This window comes from Acomys russatus, chromosome 20 (assembly GCF_903995435.1).
Source record: "Acomys russatus chromosome 20, mAcoRus1.1, whole genome shotgun sequence".
NCBI classification, from domain to species: Eukaryota; Metazoa; Chordata; class Mammalia; order Rodentia; family Muridae; genus Acomys; species Acomys russatus.
The window spans coordinates 42,073,609-42,092,532 of NC_067156.1; positions in this window are offsets into that span (position 1 = coordinate 42,073,609).

Below are 18,924 nucleotides of genomic sequence, written 5' to 3' on the forward strand. Positions count from 1 at the left end.
CTCTCTAGACTGGGACGCTTAAAGGGAGGTCAGCCATGGTCTCTGGAGTTCTGCCTGAGAGATGGGTGTGGCTGAAGTACAGAAGTCCAGTCAGGGCTGGGGGACAGAACTCCTGTCAAGGCCTGGAATTCACTAGAACTTTTGGAACTGCCCAGAGCAGTAACAGAAGATACACACACACACACACACACACACACACAGAGTTTGTGTAACATATATATGCATATATGTATATATTATACAGATATACTATATATTACACACACACACACACACACACACACACACACACACACACACACACACACGTCTTGATATCCCAGGCTGAACGACCCTCCCATCTCTACCTCTCCAGTGCTGGAATAACAGGCATGCATGCATCATCATACCTGGTTTCTGAAGAGCTGAGAATTGAACCCAGTTTTTGTGTGTGTGTGTGTGTGTGTATATACTGAGCAAGCACAATGTGAATTGAGCTAGCTACATCCTGAGTCCTCTTTGCTTGTATTTTGAACTCCTTCTTCCTTTTGTGTAAAGATTAGCTAACAAGCAGATCAGAAGATGAATAACTCCCTTTACTTATTTGTATTCTAGCTTAAATTTTAAGTGCCCGGTGGTTGATATCTCTTACTCTTTCCCTACAAGTAAATATTAATAACATGAGGGCAAGGTTCGTGTTTGCTTGTAGTCACTTCATCACCGGCACCTTGGCAGCGCTGGGCACATGGGAGTGTTTAGTAAATATCTGTTAATGACAGGAAACAGAGCTACACAATTGCTGTGAGGAGGTTGAGCCTGAGTGTGAAGGGAGTGGGTGTCAGCAAACTGTTGCGTGGAGGAAAAGGAGAGGTTGACAGCCTTTATTACCCACTGAGGGTCCCTGGTGGATGTGAGTCTTGCACCATGACTGGCTCCTGGTGGATGTGAGGTTCAAATGACAGCTTGAAATAAGTCAGAAAAGAATTTTGACATTTTTCCAGTGATTGTGAAAATGCCAGGGCTGCATGAAAACTCTGTGTCTGGCATCATTTAAACATGGCTGTTGCAGTGTTTGGGCCAGGGTGTGACTCTGGGTGCTCCCCTGATTTCAACACACTGCGAGCTTTTGGGAGGAAAGAGCTGAAGAATTAAAGAAAGGGTTCTTCAGCACAGGAAATGGATGTCATAGCCTTTGCACTGGCTTTACTGTATGGGTCATTTTGCAGTTAACACAGAGTCTATGGACATTCTCATTTCTGATAAGAACACAATGAAATGTTGCTTGCGAACTATTTCCCCTCCTTGCCTCAAAATCCCCAAGTTTCACTTATCATGAAACCTTGCAGCTGCTTCCTGATTGATCTCACATGGTGCTCATTGCTGGGTCTCTGTGTGTTGCTACCAGCGGTGTGGATGCGTCAGCTGTGTTCTCCCGAGGGTAACGCGAGTCACAGCACTGCTGCTGTCCTTCGTACTACCACTGCCGTGATCCTCGTGGTTCTGTGAGTGATGCTTATGGAAGCAATTTGCATCATGCTGCGCTATGCAGAATCTCTGGAACCTGCAGTATTTAATAGTACCCCCCCTATACACATGCTAAACTCCCACAGCCTCCAGCACAGGTAGATTTCTGTTGCACTTCCTGCTCAGAAGTAAAGATGCACTCTCAGTTAAAACATACAAACAAAAACCTGCTTGGGGGGAGTAGAGGGAAACTGTGGTAAGAATGTAATATATGAGAGAAGAATAAAATTAAAATCAAACAAAACAAAACAACAATAAACAAACAAACAAACAAAATCTCTGTTTATATGGACTCTTTCCTAGAAGGGAGTCTTGTATACTAGCTAACAAAGGGCACAGAACCAAAAGCAGCCGCATCGCTGATTTACACTCACTGCACTCACAGCCGGCCAACCCCTTAACATGTTGATCATCAGAAGTATGGCTTCAGAAGACGGGCAGGACCGCGTTTGCTTCAAGCCTCTTTCTATCACATTTAGTCCTGAGAAGTCTCCAACAGCTCTTGCAAAATGGCGACTTAAAATGAATTTTAGGACAATATTTGTGTGGTGCGCTCACTGCACACGTAGCCCAGCTTCATCCGTCATAGACCGAGAGGTTAATGTGATCTGACAGAAAATTGATGTGAGGATGCTCTCTAAGTTACAAGTGAAATCGGCCACTCTGCCTCACAGAATGGCTGTGCTCAGGGTGAGTGAAACATTTCATGGTAATTAAGATGGTTAAGGTGATGACGGCGTCTTTAGGGACATTGGGCCAGAGTCTATCATTAATTGGAACTGGAGAATATCTCAGAAATTTTAAGACCAAAAAAAAAAAAAAAAAATCCTAATGTGGATAAATAAAAGACACAGAATTTGCTGCCTCATAGTTAATGACTTGAAATCTGCCCAGTACCCCTGAGGCCAGTAGCATCACCCGCATCACTGTAATTATCTTTGAATTTCTCTCAAGCTCCTGCTGTGCATGGTGGGACGGTAGCTACTTTGGTGCTTTCTATTGCTCAAAATCCTGGCTTATATAGAGCTTGTTAATGGTATCATCTCGTTTTTAATTGGTCAGCTGTCAAAAGGTTCGAAAATGTGAATCATCTCCCTGAACAAAATTGGAGCCTCTCGGAATCCGACTTGAGTTCACCGTGCAGAGGGGACAGAAGCTGTCCAATGTATGGGGAGCACCGGGGGCTGCGCCAGCTCTAAGGCGTTCTCTGTCTCCTCAGTTCTTTATCATCAAGGTGATGAGCCTGTCACTGTCCATATGCTGCCCCAGGCAAAGGGTTAGTGCTGCTGAGGGTGACATACCCTGCAGCTGCAGCTGTGGCAGTTATCTGTGAGGTCCATCACATTTGCTATGTTTGGATGGACGGATGGAAGAGGCTATAGGCCACCATTACATCTCTTGGTGAGACTTACTGAATACAGCAGTGAAAATCTGACTAGCGCAGCCATTACAATCTGAGCTGTTATAATCTTCTGTCTGTGCACCCTTGACTATGCCCTTCTGTATCTTAAGTTGTGTGTGAAGCTACTCATGTGATTATGTTCCACATAGGCCTTTCTTTCCTCTTGGTGAGGCAGGCTTTGCTGAAGCTTAAGGCGCACGGAGAAGGAGGAAGACATTATAAACCGACTACAACAAAAGCTGCCAAAGAAAAGGGCTTAGGGGGATTTCATTTAAATGAACTCAAATAATAGAATAAAAGCAAACACGACAAGATGGGGAAAATGGAAAAGAATGCTGGGATGCCAAGAATGAAAGTGGCAGAGAAATTCACCCAGGACACAGTGAAGGCGAGGGACGGGAGAAGGGAAGCGCAGTAGGCTGCCTCCTTTGGCGGGGGCCCAGGTAGGGAAACAGAAACCTGTTGAGACAGGACTTGGCTCTGCACAGGCAGTAAGAACAAGGGTCTCTAGTAAATCACAAGCTTGTTATGTAGCTGGAATCAAGGAAGACAGTGATGTTGTCAAACACCCTACAAAATATGGAAAAGGCATGATGGGAGAGTGGATAAACAAACATGACCATAAGAGATGACCGCTGCCCTGACTGGACAAACAATACATGATCATCTCTCTGGCTGCGCAAAGGAGAAAAGCAAAGGTTGTGGAGGCCACTCACTGCTTCCGTCTGTGATACGATGATCAAAAAGGATGATCACTCTCAATAAAGATACATTGGCCTCCATCAAACTCACATCGTAAGATTCACAATGCCCAGCAGGCAGGGCATCAAGCAGAAGGCCCTCTCTTGAGACGGCTCTCCCTCAGGAGCTTTTCCTGAGTAAAAGTCCCTTTTCCCCCGTGCTTACTTCTTGTCCACCTTTCTTATTTGTATTGATCCTGTCACAGTGAACTGGGAAGCCAGTGACTCAGGGTGACTTGGGTGACATGTGATTATCTGATACCTTAAGCTTCTCAGTTAAGCTCACTAGAACCAGGAGATTCTCCATCATTCTAAGAAAAATTCCACATCGGTGTCCGTGACGGAAGCGCACAGGGCTGGAGAGGTGGCTCAGTCAGTTAAAAAGAACATTGGTATGTCTGAGACATAGACCCATGGGAATAGGGATTGCAGGGGAGGTAGGAAACTCAGAAGTACAGACAGACACATTGGACAAGAGTAGATGTAGGAGAAAAAGCAATGGGAGAGCGCAGCTTTCAGCTATGTTACAAAAATCTTTAGGGAGCTGGAGGGTCAAGTCAGTGGTTATGACATCATTTGCTCTTGCAGAGGACCCAGGTTTGGTTCTCGGAACCAACACAATGAGTCCAAACTTCACTTTCAGGAGATCTGACACCCATCTTCTCACCTCTAAGGACACTGGGCACATATGTTAGCCACACACATTCATTCATGCAAAAGACCTATACACATAAAATAAACACATCTGAAATTATTAAAAGCAAACAAAAACCTTCAGGGAGGGCTGTGGTATAGTGCTGTCTCACATCCAAGCATTTCATAAAGCCAGGGGAGGAGGCATATGCTTATGTCAGCACTGGAGACATGGGGCAGAAAGATCACACGTTCAACGTCATCTTCAGACATATAGCAAGTTCCAGGCCAGCTTGGGTTGTATGAGACCAAGGCCGCAGGTGGGAGTGGTAGGGCAGGGAACAAAACACCTCAGGGAACAGGTACATATTTCGGGCAACCCAAACTCAGGTTCTATTGATGTGGGAACTTAATGGAAAGACCTTGAGATGGTCCCAGGAACAAAGGCAGCTCTTGTAAACAGATCTGTAACTCACCCATGGCCTGTACCAGTCCACACAATGTATCTTATTATGCCCTTTATGGTATTCTCTGTTACTTTTCTCTTTTCTTTCAAAACTTTATGGTCATGTAACTTTAAATTACAGGTCCCCTCTGATCCTGGGGAATTGAATTCAGGACCTCTGGAAGAGCAGGTGGTGCTCTTAACCACTGAGCCATCTCTCCAGTCCCATAATGACATACTTAATAGTGTCTTTGTCCTTTGCTTCAATGAGTATATTGTTTATTCTGTCTAAATTCTCATTTCTGGGCTGGTGAAATGGCTTGGTATGTAAAAACACTTTTACCAACCCCGATGATATGGATTCAATCCCTTGGATCCACATGGTTGAAGGAGAAGAACCAATTCCTGTAAGTTGTCCTCTGACCTCTCCATGTTTTCTCTCACTGGCTTGGAACTTAATGAATAGGTTAGGTGGTTAGACAGCCAGACCCGAGGGTTTATCCGTCTCTGACTCCCTTGTACACCCACCCAGGCTCCTCCCCAACCCCTCCATCTCCCCTGCCCCCAGACAGAGTTTCTCTGTGTATCCTTTACTGTCCTGGATTCACTTTGTAGGCCAGGCTGGCCATGAGCTCACAGTGATCAGCCTGCCTCTGTCTCCCAAGTGCTGGGATTAAAGACATGTGCCACCACTGCCTGGCCAGTCTTTCTTTTTAAGCATTGGATTTGAGGACTGGACTCTGATTAAAATAGGACAAATTAAAATAAATAAATAAAAACTAAAAAAAAAAAATTCTTCAAATGTTTAAATGGCTCAACAGCAATAAGAAAAAGAAAAAATCTTTGGAGTGGAACCAAAACAAAATTAAATCCCAATATTTATTAAGTAGAGTGTCTTTTTGACTCCTATACCCCACCCGACATGTGTTGTACTACCTATCACAAGAAACGACGCATAAAAAGCAAGTACTTGCTCATTCCACTTCTAAGTACATACACCAAAGGGTTGATAGCAGAGATGCGAACAGGTGCCTAACACCGTCCTTTATACTATCCAAGGATTGACAACTACACAAATGCCCACCAGCGGATGAGTGGGCCATCACACCGTGAGAGGAAGTCAACCTCAGAAAAGAAATGCAGCGTCGATACAGGTTGAATCTTGAAAACAACGAGCTAAGTGAAACAAAGAAGACACACCAGAACAAACATTGATTTCCCATCTAGGAGGGTCTAGCTAGGAGTTTGTAGGGATTATCAGGGCCTAGAGGGGAGGCAGAGGCTGGGGCTTCTGCTTGGACTGATGAAAGCATTCTGCCTAGAAAAAGAGCTGAGAATGGACAACCTCATACCACTGAAAGTACAAAGTCCTATGTGCCTTCCTCCTCCCCCACCCCGGGCCCTTCCACCCACGCATACCAGAAGAAGAACAATGAATACTATATACTTGGGCTGGGGAGGTGTTTGGTTCCATCCTAAAATCCAAGAAGAACTGCAGTTGAGGCAGTGTGCATCTGTAATTCCACCACTGGGTGCGGAGACACATGGGGATCCCTAGTGCTTGGGGCTCTGCCATTCTAGTTGAATCAGTGACTTTAAAGCTACTAAGTAACTGCCTCAAAAAAATAAAATAAAGTGACAAATAATCAAGGAGGACACCTAACATTCACCTCTGGTTTTTACGTACATTACAAATATGTGAAGATACACATAAACAGAAAAACAAACAAAAAACCATATTCTTTGCTCTAGTGTTTCTTGGCTTAAATTACTGCAGTTTCCATGGAATCATGGGAAAGTAGTCCCTACTGGGTCTTCTTACAACTGTGCTACTGTAAACGGAGGCATGCTGTTCCCTCCCCAGGACACCACACACACACACACACACACACACACACACACACACACACACACACACACACACCCCACTTCAGTCTGTCCCAGAGAGCAGGCCTCACACAGTATCTTTATAGTTGCATCATTGTTAAGTATCTGAGCTGCTATATGCAAAGGCACATTTCCTTCACGGGGAACATCCACTGCTTATTCCAATTTTTCTTCTGTTTTCCTTTTCATGTATCATAAAGTTTGACAGGCCCATGTGAAAATTGTGCAAGTTTTTTAAAAGCAAGAAGCTACAAATATCAGGCAGAAGCAAGATTTCCTGGTCACACCCCCCCAGCTGCCCCTCCCACCCCAGCTGCCCCTCTCCACTATTACTTTTCTTTGAAAGATGAAGTTTCCTCGTAATAAAACTGAAATGTAACTCTCTTAGCCTCGAATTTTATGAAATGATTTCTGGCTATGGCTAAAGAGGCGTCACATACCACAAAATAGCAGCTGCTTAGAAGTTTTAACATGGGAGTGGGGTTCGGGTACACGGCAGATCTTTCCCTTACAACGATACAAGGTGCCACTGTCCCAACCATAGGCGTTGACCCAGAGCTTCTGTCATCTTCAGGGTAAAGGCATGCGACTGTTTGGAACGCTGTCATATCAGCAACAACATAATGCTTCTAGTATGGTAGAGTTTTAATATTTTTAATTTGCTTTTAGTTTTTTGCCAGTGGTTTTTATTATTGACACCCTAGCTTTTTTTTTTTTTTTTTTTTTTTTTCTGTTGGTTGGTTTTATTGTTTCTGGGTGGAAACCTTTGAAGTGAAGTGCAATTGCAGTGCTCAAACACCCTTTCATCTTTTCCTTTCTCTCTTGCTCACTCTACTCGCTTCCCTTTTCTTTCCATCACGCCCAAAGCCAAATACCACTTTCCTGCTGAGAAAATTTTCAAGCCACCACCCAGCTCTAGCAAATGAGGGCTGTCATGGTTTGGGAATGAGAAAATCTACTGCAGCTCCCACAGATCCAGAGTTGATAGTGGGTAATTGACAGCCAGAAGGACTTGGTCTCCTGGCAGAGTCAGAAGGAGGTGAGCCCTGTGGGCTTCATTTGGGCAGAGATAAAACAGGTTTTCATTTGGTACTCACAGAGAGAGCATAATTAACCTTTTAGAAGTTTAAGGATGATCAAATTGTTATTCATTTTGCAAATGAGAAGAGAGAGCTTCCTTCCTGCCAACAAAATGCCAGTGCAGATTTCAAGGTCACTGGATGATCTCTTTGAGGAAAAGACACACACACACACACACACACACACACACACACACACACACACACACACACACGTACTTGCACCCACACAGATTGAGAGTGTCACCGTTAAAACACTCAAAGATGAAATGGAACAAATGCTCTTTTTTGCTTTGCTCCATGCTAAAAATCAGTGCTAATGTTTAGCACACATCTACTTGGGCATCCTAAAATACAATGGCACTGGCCTGTTAGAAAACAGAATATAAGCGTCCACCAGGTACTGGCAATGTGTTCGTTTATCTTGATCCTTTTCAGAGATTAGAAGGAAGGACTTTTTGAGGTATAAACACATTTAATGATGACCGGCGTAACATTGCTGCCATATGAGAACTCTGCCTTGCGAATGACAAATGCTACTAATCTAAATGGTTTTGTTTTGCTTCCTTAAGGGTTGAGCTAAGTTGGTGGTTGGAAGGACGTGGTTGTCACTAGCCTGTTGGTACTGTTGAGATGGCTGTGGTTGTTATGTGAGTGACCTTGTTTTGTAGCTGTGTGCTTTGCCACATTACACACACTTCATTTACTTTCCTCCATTAGGGAAGGAATACTCTGTGGATATTTCCATTAAAAAAGAAGAAAAGAAACATACACATATGCACTAAAATTTATGATAATTTCAAACATAAAGAAAATGCTATATTAAAGTACAAAGAAAAACTATGTAACAATTCATACTATTTCATCAGGTTTTTTTTTTTTTAACATTTTGACTTATTTGCTTTACTACTTTACGTATTCCTCTATCGGTTTATCCATTCACCCACAATTTATCCTTCATAAGTATCAGTGTTTCCTCTGATGCACAGTGAGCATGGGGTAAACACACATGTATATTCTGATCTATATAACATTGTTATTACATTTATGAACCATTTAAGAATAACATGTGGAGGCTGGGCATGGTGGTGCATGCCTTTAATCCCAGCACTTGGGAGGCAGAGGCTGGTGGATTGCTGTGAGTTCAAGGCCAGCCTGGTCTACAAAGTGAGTACAGGACAGCCAGGGCTACACAGAGAATCTCTGTGTCGGGAAAAAAAAAAAAAAAAAAAAAAAAAAAAAAAAAAAAAAAAAAAAAAAGAATAAAATATGTTACCTGGGCATGGTGGTGCACATCTTCTTTAATCCCAGCATTTGGGAGGCAGAGGTAGGCGGATCTCTGTGAGTTCCAGGCTAGCCTGGTCTCAAGGATACACTGAGAAACCCTGTCTCAAAAAAAAAAAAAAAAAAAAGAAAGAAAGAAAAGATCCCCATGGGCAGTGGAAGAAGGCTTTTTCATTGCTACTCTGCCATGCAATGCTTCACCGGTCTTCCGGTCCTCACTGGTTTTCTCTTTGTAGAAAGAAAATTCCAGAGACCCTCTCACAGTCTGGCTGATTCTGTCCCCTTCCACTGACTTGTGCCAATTCTGTGGAACCTTGCGGTTTATCCTGGATTGTGCTACAACTATGGATTCATATGACTGTTTGGTGGTGGATATTGGATTGGTTTGTTGCTATCTTGACAACCCAGAGTGATATTGGCCCAAGGAGCTGTGTCTAAACAGGTTCAAACTCCTCTTTTCCTGTTAATATTGTTTCCTCCCTCTGGTTGGGGAGATGAAGTGTTTGTTTTGCTTTTTGGTTTGTTTGTTTTTGTTTTTCAAGACAGGGTTTCTCTGTGTAACCTTGGCTCTCCTGGACTTGCTTTGTAGACCAGGCTGGCCTTGAACTCACAGAGATCTGCCTGCCTCTGCCTCCCGAGTGCTGAGATTAAAGGTGTGTGCCACCACACCCAGCTGAGATGAAATGTTTAAGAACCCTAAATAAAGTAGGTGTAGAAAATCTGAGCCTACAACGTAGGCATATTTTCAATTCCTGAATGTTTATGTCCTAAGATACTGATAACCACTCATAACAATGATACCATGATAAGATGAAAAAGATGAAAGTCACAGGTCACCACTCACATGGTAAACCTTCATTCATATTTTCCCAATGGTTCAGAATAGCGCCATTTAGAGTGAGCATTCCATAGTCTAGAGAAAATCTGAAATTACATTTAATTTTTAGTCTCCTTACGAAAGCTAATGGTTAAGAGTCTGGACCTTAAGCTTCATTTTTCATGGTGTCATTTCGAAGAATACATGGCATTCATTCTTTGATATTTCATTATGACAGGATTCAAGATGCATGTTTTCCCCTCAGGAACACAAGGTAAGTGTCCTTGTCACTGTGTAAGACTAGGCACTGTAAGTTGGGGCAGGTGGAGAACTACACTGGTAAGGTACTGGCTGCTCCTTTATATACGTGCATTTCGAGAGGAGTATTTTACTGTTTTAATTTTGATCTAAGATCAGCACGTAGAAGCACAGAAGCCCATTGGAGATAAAACTGATGTCTTTTTTTTTCTATTTTATTTTGGTCTGGCTTTTTTCCCAATGCTAGGCATTGAGCTAAGGTCGCACACATGCTAGGCAAGTGCTCTACCCCTGAGCAACATTCTCACACTTGGGCATGTTGGTACACAACTGTAATCCCAGCACATGGGAAGCAGCGGTAGGAGTTCAAGGCCAGCCTGGTCTATTAAGCGAGTCCTGGTCAATCAGGGCTATTACACAGGGAAATCCAGGCTCTAAAAAACCAAAAACAAAACAAAACGAAACAAAACAAAACACAACAAACAAACAAAAACTATTAAATAGTTAAAATAAAAAAATCTGGACTAAACTAAACATAGTGGGGTTATAGTTTTTCTATACTATGTATTTTTCAGTCCTGGGTAGAATCAAGCCTTTTTCTTTTACCATCCTATCCAAAATCAAATTATTCCTTGACAAAACAAGCAAGGAATAGTCTTCACACATACTCTGATTGTGAGAGGAGGTGACAGGCAGGCAAAGGAACGTTAAAGGGGAAAGGGAATGAAATAAGAAAATGTGACTAGCAAGAACACTGCATGACAGTTTACAAGGTCCCAGGATCTTACATACACTTCAACTTGGATTTATCTTTTCACCCTATATAGATCCTCCAGCATTGCTTTCTTCCCCCACAGTTATTTTCTATTTCCGTCTATTGTTTTCCATTTTAGTAGGAGCAGTGACATTTTCCTGCAGGAAACACGCTTAATTAATTTGAGACAGAGTTTATTATCAGTTTCCTTAAATTATCTAGTCATGACATTACAGAGAACATGTTAAAAAGTCAATATTGTTAGGGAGATACTGAGAGATGACAAAACAAATTAAAGTCTAGCCTCTAGACTGCTAGCTCATGTTCTGCCTAGATATATGATTCATCCATAAAATGGAGCCAGGCCTCAGGAAAAACATAATTTCTCCTTGGCACTGAGACAGGAGAGAAGGTCTCCAGCACAGAGAAGACACTTTGCAATGAAATAAAAGATGTTGCTGGCCACATCCTTACAGGAAAGCAGCAAATGTATTACAGGGTCGATTCTTGGTCATTGTGGGCAGTTGCCTCACACCAAAGCATGTGGGAATGACAGAATCCAGCCAGCTAGTGACGATGCCTTTGAATACTCTTGTTTATTCCACGGTTAATCTCGAGAGTACTGCAGAGGTTATTTTCAAATGTGCTTTTAATCTCCTTAAGCCGTGCCTTCAGTTCTGTGAGATGGGCATGATGGACCTTCCTCCCTGGTGTCAGGCAGCGCCAAACCCATGAGAACCACACTGCAGTACTGGAAGAAGAGATGAGCAGGTGGGAGTTGCTCGCTTTTCATTTTGAGGGAGAAATTATAATTGAATGTTTAATCAACGCTCCAAATAGATCATGTTCACAATAATTTACTTCAGAAATATTTTAAGCAGTTTTGCTAGGCTGCCACCTTGGCACATCACCTCGAAAATGCCTGGCTTTATATAATTCCGCTCTGTGTGTGTGTGTGTGTGTGTGTGTGCGCGCGCGCGCGTGTGTGCGTGTGTTTTTATGAGAGAGAGAGAGAGAGAGAGAGAGAGAGAGAGAGAGAGAGAGAGAGAGAGAGAGATTTGTCTTTGACTAAACTAGACAGAGGGAGATGTGAGTGCACACCTGGGGACCTTAATGAGCTTCCTGTTTAAGGTTACGGTAACCCAGTTAATGACTGGCACTGCTAATAGAAAACAAGATTTCCTCATGGCTGCCAAAGCTGGGCAATGAAGCCTCAGTGCCATCTGGGAACTTGCTAAAATGCAAACCCTTGGTACCACCCTAGACCTCCCCAGTCAAGAGCTCTGGTGTGGAGGCTCTATGCAAGCCCCGCTGGTGTCCGACACTTTGTAATGTTTGACAGCCACTACCCTACTCCAAATGGGTAAGGAAGCCAGTTGTCAGTGACTTCCTCTCCTAACAAAATCTCCTGTCCTCCAGGAGAGAATGGATGCAACGGTACGATCCACTGGGTCAGACCATTTTAAATGAAGAAAAATAAGATCACCCTATCTACATCCCTAATGTATCTTAATTCTAACATTAGATTTGGCCAATAGCGTCCCTCCCTAGTCTGCCTTTAATATAATCTTGGCTTAATACTGGTTTCAATTTGCAGGAATAAAGAAAACTACAATGGATTCTACAAAAATATTCCCTATCTCTAGTCAGCCAACAGCACTTAATCTCTTCCTCCTGTCTGCTGCCCAGAGTAAAGAAAAAATTAAACACTAATAACCATGTGTGGCTGGCTGGCTCATTGAGTGTATTTACAATTTTTTTATTTTTGAGAATTTCAATCATGCTTGCAATGGGATATGATCTTATCAACTTATATTTTCTTTTTCTAATTCTCCCCATGTTCTCCCAATGTATCACCCTCCCAACTTAATAACATACATACATACATACTTGCATATATATGTATATATATACATTAAGTATACATATAAGCTATGTATACACACATATATATTCCACTCAATCCAAGTTAGTGATGTCCACATGTGCACAGGTGTGGAACCATTCATGGAAGCAAAGGAAACATGTCAGTGGCCATGTCTTGCATAATAAATAACTATTCCATCCCTAGCAGCTATCTCTTTCTGAACATGGTTGAGGACTCAGGAAATACATTTTTTTTTTTTTGTTCAGTTAGGGATCAATGTTCAATAGTAAATTTTAGGAAAAATGGGTTACTTTTAATTTTAAAGTTGCCCCATTTAATCAAATGTCATATCCATTTCAAGTAGGAAGAATGAATGCATTGGTATCTGTTGGCTTGCAGCAAGCTTTTAGGTTTTTCCATCTTGAAAAACTTAGTTTTTACAATATGAAAATTATAGACAGAGTGACATTTAAACCTTTGCTTTTCATAGCATTTCACACTTACACCATTTTAAAAGACAGCTATTAACATTTACAAAAATCTTTCAGAAACCAAATGTTCCAACATGCAGAATTCCAATTATACTGTGTAAGAGGGTTATCAACCATTCTTCTACAAGAATACTTTGAAGTGTCTGGTATTAAACCAAGAGCTAAAATGTCAGTTGCACATAGACAATAAATTAGGGTTTATAAAATCTTGTAAGATTTATTTAATATTACAATTTTGACCTTTAGGGTACCTTCACCGTAGCTTAGTTCTATCTCCTCCTCCTACTTCTTCTTCCTCCTCTCTCTCCCTCTCTCTCTCTCTTTCCCTCTCTCTCTTTCTCTCTCTCTCTTCACCACCCTCCTGTCTCTTCCTCATCTTGCATGTATGCTGCACAAAATTATGTGACCTGTTCATGTGCTATGAGATGGCTGCCCACGTCTCCAGGTCCCTTACTCTTCCCATTTAGAGTAGCAAAACCCTGGGATATGGTGCCCGTTTTTATGCAGAGCACACTAGTGGAGTCTTCAGCAAAATGGCACCCTTGACAGCCTGTTTGTGGAGCAGGAGGTCTTTCCTTTGGGATGGATTGGGAAGAGAAACTAGAAGCTATATGAATGCCTTCTAGGAATTCGTAGCTACTTAGCAAGAAGATGGAAGATGAAGTGTCCCACACATATGACTGCAATTTTGAATTAGATTAACTAACACTAGAAACAAACAAACAACAACAACAACAAAACCAGACAAAATTATATTATCCCCATTGGGGAAACAAACAAACAAACAAAATCAGTGAATTTTCCTTAAAGAAGGGGCACCAATGAAGGTGCTATTTCTCCCATGTCTTGTAGGAGATGCCTGCAAGCCTGATGTGCCCATTACGAGGCACTTTTACAGGAAGTATGGTAAAGTCAGAAGATATTAGAATGGAGGGGTCAACAGCTAATAATCTTGGTCTTTTCCAATTGTTGACAAATGGGAATTGTGTTCTGCCTTCCACACAGTGGAAAGTAGTTAGGATCCGAATAGTTGATTTTAAGGAATGCTTTTAATTCAACTAAATTATCTCCTCTCCTCTCTTCTCCTTCCATCCTTCCTCCTTCCCTCCATACCTCCCTTTCTCCTTACCTCTCTCCATCCCTCCCTCCTTCCTTTCCTGTAGTGGAGTCAGGTTCTTGCATAGACTAAGCCTCACACTTACCATGTGGCCTAGGCTGAGGCTTGTCTTGAACTCCTGACCTTTCTGCTTTCACCTCCTGTCTTTCTGAGAGCCATGGGTTGCAATATGTGTCACTATACTCAGATTTTTTTTTTCCTTTTTATAAAAGTTGTTTTATTTTAATTATGTGTCTTCTATTTGTGTGTTAGTACTGGTGTTTGCAGAGGCCCTGGGGATGGAATTACAGGTAGTTTTGAGCTGCCTGCCATGAGTACTGGAACTGGATTTGAATCCTCTACAGCTCTAGGCCCAGTCTTTTTGTTTTTATTTATGTATTTATTTTTAGTGTAAGTAAATCTTAATAATGTAAGCAAATATTTACGTAGACCAAACTTCATCCTAAATGTTTTATGCATCCAGTCCTCAGAAGGACTGAGATTCACTGGTGAGTAACCCAGATGTGGAAAAGCTTATGGAATTTGTTTACAGCCAAACAGTGGAATATGATAGAGACATAATTTGTAGCCCCGCAGTGTGACTCTCTGGTCCTTGCATTACTAACGTTTTCCTTCTGAGAGATGCCCCAGTCAGGTAGACTAAGGAAGCTAAGCAAGTCTATTAACTTTGCAAAGTGTTTTCTAAAAACACAGCAATCTGAAGTTACAAATGACCTGAAACAAGGCCTCATACTTGAACCTTTATAGCAATCATTTTGTCACTTGCTTTTGAAGGCAGCCATGTGCTGGAGCCAAGAGCAACAAGCCAAATCTAACGGTGAGGAATTGCTTCGGTAAGTGGTTTTCTTCACTCAACTGCCAAGTCAGAACCCTGTGAGTAACATGAAACTGATGCATTCATGACACTTCTCATACGTGCCAGATAGGAGTTGGTCCTATAATTTTGTCAAACAACACATTGTAATGTATGGTGAGAGCACATTTCTGGGTGCTAGTTTGTTATCCTCTAAGATAAATTGACACACACACAACACCCGCCCAAAGGAAGATGGCTTGTGCTGTTTAGAATATTGTGCTGACTTTGGCACAGATCCATTCCTATTTACCTGAAACAACTGCAGGATGGAAAGACTTATGTTCCGTGGAGACAGTCACCTTCTTTTAAGCAACATCTTCTATGATCAAATTCTAGCATAACTAAGGAATTGGGTCATGTTTTTGAAGATCATCAGAGTATGCTTGGCATGCAACCATAGGATGCACACCACACATATAGTTGTGGTCCATCTATTGTACTCACTGAGATCTACAGAGAAGATCTGCTGTCTTTTTAGTCTCTCATAGACTTCCACCTGGGTCTCCTATATATTTCACACACTAGTAACAAATACTTCATGCGTGAATGGGCCAGCTTTGTAGGTTGTAGGTTGTCATGGCAGCCGAAGGGGATCGGATATAGACTACTTTGAGATGTGTCTCTTCAAAGAAAGATTCTTTTGAACTAAAGGTGCTTAATACATTGAGGCAAACACAGGAATTCTTGGCATCCCTTGGTCTGCATAAAAGCAGGACATAGATTTCTCTTTATTAAAGGAAGTCTATTTGTCCGGGGAATGTTCATTTTTAAATGTTACCAAGGAAGAGTGACTCAGGAGGTTACATGTCACTTTAGAGGATGCAGTTCTCTACAGCAGGGCTTACTAAGCAGCTTTACTGTGTGTTTCCTTGTCACCCTCTGACAATTTAGCCTTCCCAGAAGCCCAGCCTCTCCTCTTGCTTTCTCTTTTCTCCACATTTTATTGTTCTTTGTTAACATAGTGTAGGAGTCTTTGCGTCTAACAGCCTCTTGGAATTTTTCATTTTCCTCTCACATTTGCCTCCCTCCATGTGCTTATAAAATCAGCATTTTCTGCAGTTAAGCTGGCACTCATTAATTTAACTCATAGTCTTGAGTCACTGAATAGAAGAGGGTAGAATAGAACTTTTGCTTCTTTGAGGTCTCTTCAGGGGTAAATTCCATCCTGTTTTAGAAATTTACCTCTATAGCCAAGTACCATCCATCCCGCGATAATAGGATTAGCAGGTAGCCATAGTATTCTGGAACTTCTCTTAAGAAACCATTTATAAAGAAAGTAAGCAGGGCATGGTGGCACACGTCTTTAATCCCAGCACTTGGGAGGCAGAGGCAGGCGGATTCCTGTGAGTTTGAGGCCAGCCTGGTCTACAAAGGGAGTCCAGGACAGTCAAGGCTACACAGAGAAACCCTATCTCAAAAAGCAAAAACAAAAACAAAAACCACCACCACCACCAACAACAACAAAAAGAGATTAAGGTGATATATATATCATAAATATAAATATTAACAACAGTTAAATGAGTTAATTTCTTAATGAGAAACCTGGGGTGATGTTTCAACCAGGTCGAAGGAGATTATTTTAAAAGTTTTGTTTATATATTAGAAATAATGAAACTAATGAGCAAATGGTGGAAAAACTGGCCTCCTTCACAACAGGAAATGAAATGAACTGACCCCTCTGTAGGGAATCCACACACATGTTAGTAGACAGAGAGGCCTTTCCATTGTCTCACTTCTCTGTACTGTCCAGAATTATAAAATCTTACAAAGACACTGAGAAACGAGAAGCAGGTATTTCTGCGTGCCTCCCACCCCAATAGTTAGCAGCCTCCTGCCTCCACCCCACTTTACCGTATCACTTCCCACCTGTATTGGTACAAAAGCCTCCTGTCCCTGTCTAGTCTGTCTGCTTCTGGAACCACCTTCCTCCAGCTGGAGCTGCGTGCCTTTACCAGTTTAATCTTCTTTCCGTTCTGAGATTGTCATAAATCCTTTAAAAACCACTAATGGCATCCTGCTGCCTGTAGATAATATTTGAAAGCTTTAATCTGGTCCACTAGGACTTAGCCACAGATTGTCAGGGTTTCCAGTGGCAAATTACAGAACACAAAACAAAACAAATAATAACAGCAACAATAAAACCTCTTGTTGGTTTAAAGAAAGCATGGATCTGAGAAGATGCTATTATACAAATCACAGAATTGCCAGGAGGGCGACTGAAACAGGATTGGAAGCGGTCAAAACCGGGCCGCCCAACCGGCTGAACCAGCACTGCACTACTCCTGTCAGAGATGGCTAGCACTGAAGCAATTGCCATGGCCATTGCCTTCTGCTGCAGGCACAGTGCTAGCACCCCATGTACTCAGTTCTGCAATTGCTACCTGTACCATAGGTTAAGAGATGCTTTCTGCCCTTGCTTTTTGCATCGGAGGCATTCCACTGAAAATCAAGGGAATGGATGTGTTTGGTCATTTCCCATGTCCTATTGCAAGGAACGTTGGGAAAGTAGTTGTCATCGCCTTTAATGGTTTCACTTGATTACCATATATGTATCATTGTACTTTGTTTTCTGTTTGTTTTTTTTTTTCAGCCGAGACAACAAGAAAGATGATTTATTGTACACTAGTTACACATGGCCACAAGTGTACAGAACTAGTCCAGAATGCCAAAGGTCTAGGGCAGAGGGCCAGTAGGACTGTTTTGGTTGTAAGGAATGCAGTCAGTTTGTCAGGTGGTCTCGGCTAGATACTGTTCCAGGTCCACTGAGACTTATTGCCAGTGGCAGCCTACAGTCTGAAAACTAGTCCCAGCTGCCTTCAGCATCCCTTACTAATGCTCCTGTAGGCTTCGTGATGCACAAGCTAATTTACTGGGACCTCGGTCTTATCTTTCTTCCCTTGAGCTTCAGCTGCCACTTCGCTCTCATGGCACAGGAGTCTCAAGGAAGATGGCACGAAGGCAGAGAGACTATACTTATGCTCTTACTTGACCCCTCACTACCTTCCTTTGTCCCTCCATCCCCCTGTTGCCTCTCCAACCTCAAGTAATCCCTCTTCCACTATCCTGACATTTTCCTTCACTTTCTCTTGTTCTTCCCCCTGATAAGACAATGAAATGAACCTGAGAATTCCTCAAAGGGAAGAGATCGAAAGTGCAGGGAAAAATGTGCAGGAGAGACTTCCTACCTTAATGTTCTGCTAGTTACAACCCACTAGCCTACACACACAACCCAAAACAAACAAACAGAAACAACAAGCCATTCAGTCTTTTTTTGTTGTTTGTTTGTTTAATTTAGCAAACACATAACAGCACCCACATGCTAAGTGCTTTATTAAGTAGTGAAAATAAAATGAGAATTGGTATTTCCACGAAGTTTTAGTCTTAGCAGGAGACATACAAGCTAGTGGGCAGTCACAAAACCTGTGCTACAGTAGCGTTAACTTGGTTAGCTTTGGGAATGCCTGCAGAGGATACTAACTGGGTGGTGGCAGTGATTCTGCGGTCATAAAGAAGCAGGTACCAATTGTGGGTATACTGCCTATTCTGCTCATCCACAAAGCCATGCTGTGTTATGCTGTCTACCCCCATCACATTGTTTACATCCTTCTTCCAGCATGTTCACCCCCTACCCTGTTCATCTCTGTTAGCCGAAGCTACCTTTAGACTTTGCCTGGAGCTTTCTCCATGACTTTGTATGGGTATTGTCTTCCTGGAAACCATCTCCACAACCAAGGCTAATGTCCTGCTCTGCTGAAGTTCTGATGGTGATAGTTCAGCTCATGTCCAATGTG